The following is a 4,255-nucleotide window of genomic DNA, read 5'->3' on the forward strand; positions in this document are numbered from 1 at the left end:
GGGCAGTGTCACTGGCCCTCATATGTGGGATCCGAACCGGGGCCCTCTGGCATCCCAAGCGAGTTCTTAACCATCGCGTCACTCGGCCGGCCCTGCCACTTTCTGAAGCAGTTCTGGAAGTCCTCTTTCATGAGTGTCTTTAGTTGTGCTGTTGTGGCTGCCTTGATGTCCTGAATCATTTTGACTTTGGGGAAGAGCCAGAGTCTCATAATGTCAGATCCAGTGAATAAGGTGGATGAGGACACACCGTAATGTTTTTATTTGACAGAAATTGATGTACCAGAAATGACATGTGACACGGAGCCTCTCTGTTGTGGTAAAAAACTATGGTGAATGCTGCTGCCAAGTGCCATCCAACAGAAAGGCAGGGATCAATACGGGAAGCAGTGCATTGAACCTTAGAAACAATGTGTGACAAGTTTCAACTTGTTCAGTGCTGTCAGTTGGGTGTGAGCTACGGTTGAGAGGTGTGTTTTAAAGTGTGCTATAAATCATCCTCCATCATGACAGCACTCCATGTCACACATCGCTTCTGGTATATGGCAATTTCTGTCAAATAAAAACATTACAGTGTGTCCTCATCCACCTTATTCATTAGATATGGCACCATGCAACTTCTGGCTCTTCCCCAAAGTCAAAATGACCATGAAAGGCAAACGTTTTGAATCACTTCAGGACGTCGAGGCAGCCACAACAGCGCAACTAAAGACACTTACGAAAGAGGATTTCCAGAACTGCTTCAGAAAGTGGCAAGAACAATGGGATAAGTGTGTTGGAAGAGGGGAGGGGTATTTTGAGGGGGATTAATGGCAATGGGTCTTTTACTATAATAAATTCTTTTTAATGTAAACATTCACTGTATTGTTTGATCACAGCTCGTATTATGTTAAAAGTCTAACATTAGGACTGGTCAGACGTGAATCATGTTATATCTGTATGATGGATTACTAAGTAGCCATGAAAACACCATATCATGAAAGAGTGCTTATTGTCAATGGGAAACGTTAACAATATGTACATTATTATCAGTAGTTATCTTTGGGTGTTGTCACTATTTGGCCAGCAATAACTTCAAACACCATGAAAAGAGATTGTACATGGGTTGTAGGACATAAGCATGGTTGTCATTCCTTTCTGAAGGAATGCGATGGCTGTAATGAGTGGCTGATAAGCCTAAGGAAGAACTAAAGATGGACCTTTGAAAAATAACATGGGCCTTACAATAAAATATTGAGTTTTCCCAAGTTAACACAAAAATGTTACGTATTCATTCATTTTGCAAATATTTAAGTACATGCTAGTCTCAATATTTAATGCTAGGTGCTCTGTGAGGAAGGAGAGAAGCCGACAAAGTTGGATAAGGGATGTTCTCTTACAATTTAGCAGAGGTGGTCTAAACAACTTTACAAATAATCATAACATAAGGCAGAGCACTGAGGAGGGACAGAGTATATCCAATTGAGATGAAAATAAAGGAGGTGGTATCTGAGGTGAGATCTGAAGATAAAAAGCATCTTATAACTGGCTACTGTTGCCATGGGAAACAGACATGTAAGGACAGTACAGGGAACAGCACAAAAATGGGAGAGAGATGGGGCGGGGGAAAGGCTTATTCAAGAAAGCTGAGTATTCTAATTTGGCTGAAAGCATGGTAATTGTAAGGGAGCTAAGACATGGAAAGCCCGGATACAGACAGAGAGTCAAAAGCCTTAAATGCCCACCTGAGAAGTCTGAACTCACTAAGTTAGGCAAGTGTGCTTATTAAAGGTCTCTGAGCAGCTTGACAGTCTGAGAAAATCTGTACCAATGGTGGACTAGACATCCAGAGAAACCCTCCCGGCCCAGAACAACTCAACTGCATTTAAAACATCTTTATAAATGCATGACAGGACTGGCAAAATCCTAAGTAAAATCCTCAGAGACCTGACCTAGGAAGAAAGTCCGACTCTAAATAGGTAAGGAAATGATGAAATTTGCATCTGCCAATTGAGGTCATTTGCCAATTCCCAATGGCCAAGAGCAGAGGTCAGCAAACTATAGTCCAGAGGCCAAATAAAGCTTGCCACCTGTTTTTGTAAATAAAGTTTTATTGGAACACAGCCCCACCCATTCATTAATGTATTGTCTATGCCTGCTTTCATGCTACAAGGGCAGAGCTGAGTAGGTGCGACAGAGACCACATGGCCTGCAAAGCCTAAAATATTTATATCTGACCCTTTATAGAAAACTTCATTGGCTCCTGGCCTTGAGTTTTAGTGGGTTGAGTCTGTGGGATCTGTGAGACAAAGCCAGGTACCTGCACAGAGTGAGAGGCCATAGGAAAGATTGCATAAAGTTGGGACCCTAAAAGGTGACACCGTCAGTAGATGAATTAGGGAAATGTTTGAAGAAGGAGACGCCGAGGATATAGTCATAGGCCACATAATGATGTTTCGGTCAATAAGAGACTGCATATATGATGGTGGTCCCACAAGATTATAATGGAGCTAAAAAATTCCCATCACCCAGTGACACCATATCCGTTGTAACTTCATAGCGCAATACATTCATTACTCATGTGTCTGTGGTGATGCTGGTATAAACAAACCCACTGCGCTGCCAGTCATATAAAAGTATAGCACATGCAATCATGTACAGTAAATAATACTTGATAATGGTAATAAACACCTATGCTTCTGGCTTGTGTATTTGCTATACTATACTTTTTATTGTTATTTTAGAGTGTACTCTTTCTACTAATAAAAAGTTTGCTGTAAAACCCTGTTTCGCTGGCAGCAGCCTCATCCAGCTCATGTTTATCATGTCTCTCGATGGCATCATTCTCTCTCGTGCTTGATTTAATCTCATGTTGTCTTATACAGTAACACGCTGTCCAGGCTTGTAGCCTAGGAGCAATAGGCTGTACCATGTAGCCTCGGTGTGCAGTAGGCACCATCTAGGTTTGTGTAAGTGCACTCTATGACGTTCGCACAACGTCTAAGTTGCCCAACAACACGTTTCTCAGAATGTATCCCCATCCTTAAAGGCACCTTACTATACTTGCTTGTTCATATCTAGGCTGAGGTGGAAAGGAAAAAAACTTCCCCTAAGAATTCACAAGCCCGTCCTTACACAGGTCAAAACCCACAGTTTCTGTGTGGCAGCCCTACAACTCCTAGCCAAAAATTCTGTTTATTCAAATGATCCTGGCTCAGTAGTGCGTCTAGGTGTCTAGCATAAACAAACAACAACCTCTGAATTCCCACAGATAAAGTTCCAAAGAGTATAAGCTTCGAATCAAAAAGCACAAAATGCATGAGGAAACAAGTTACTAAAAAAAAGGCTAAGGAAAAAAACTAACAGCAGAAGTAGACCCACAAAGACTGAAGATGTTGGAATTTTTAGATGCCAAATATAAAATATTATGCTTACTATAGTTAAAGAAATAAAAGAAAATTTTAGAGAAGGAAAAAGAGATTATAAAAAATGATCAAGCATATTTGAAATAAAATCAAATGCAATATCTAAACATGACAAATACAATAATCGATGTTATAAAGTCAGTTAATGTTAAGTAACAGATATAGTTAAAGAGAGCAATAACAAATTGGAAGACAAATGTGAAGAAATTACACAAAATCCAGCACAGAGAGAAAGGAACAGAAAATACAAAACAGTTAAGAAACACAAAGGACAGAGTAAGAAGGTCTATTACTCATCTAATCAAAGTTACAGAAAAAAAGAATGGGGAGGCAATAAAATAATACCTAACAATTTTCTAGAACTGATCAAATACAATAATCCTCAGATACAAATGAAAGAACTTCCATAGACCAATTGTAAACAAATTGCAATTCACCAATAAAGAGAAAGGCTTTAAAGAGAGAGAGAAAAGATAACACCTACATAAAAAGACAATTAAAAAAAAAATTAGACCAAAACCAAATTTTTCATCGGTAATGATAATATTAGAAGACAGTGAAATAATACTTTCAAAATTCTGAGGAAAAATGTATCAACTGAGAGTTGTATATACGTGAAGTTATCCTTCAAGAAGGAGGGTGAAAAAATACATTTTCAAGCAAACAAAAACTGCTAGTTTTAGAGTTTCAACCAATCAATTATCCCTAAAGGAACTTTTAAAAGAAATATATTGTAGAAAAAAAACTAACCCTATAAGGGCCGGCCGAGTGGCGCGATGGTTAAGAACTCGCTTGGGATGCCAGAGGGCCCCGGTTCGGATCCCACATATGAGGGCCAGTGACACTGCCCTCCA

General features: G+C 39.5%; 1 protein-coding gene and 1 long non-coding RNA gene across 2 annotated transcripts in view; both read right to left on the minus strand.

The window, feature by feature from the left end:
- Window positions 1–4,255, minus strand: part of LOC109381242 (uncharacterized) — a 26,621-nt gene that overhangs the window by 9,290 nt on the left and 13,076 nt on the right. The window lies entirely within an intron of this gene.
- Window positions 1–4,255, minus strand: part of LOC109381292 (uncharacterized) — a 15,390-nt gene that overhangs the window by 5,562 nt on the left and 5,573 nt on the right. The gene's annotated exons all lie outside the window — the stretch shown is intronic.

The sequence above is a fragment of the Hipposideros armiger genome, unplaced genomic scaffold (assembly GCF_001890085.2).
Source record: "Hipposideros armiger isolate ML-2016 unplaced genomic scaffold, ASM189008v1 scaffold_46, whole genome shotgun sequence".
Classification (NCBI taxonomy): Eukaryota; Metazoa; Chordata; class Mammalia; order Chiroptera; family Hipposideridae; genus Hipposideros; species Hipposideros armiger.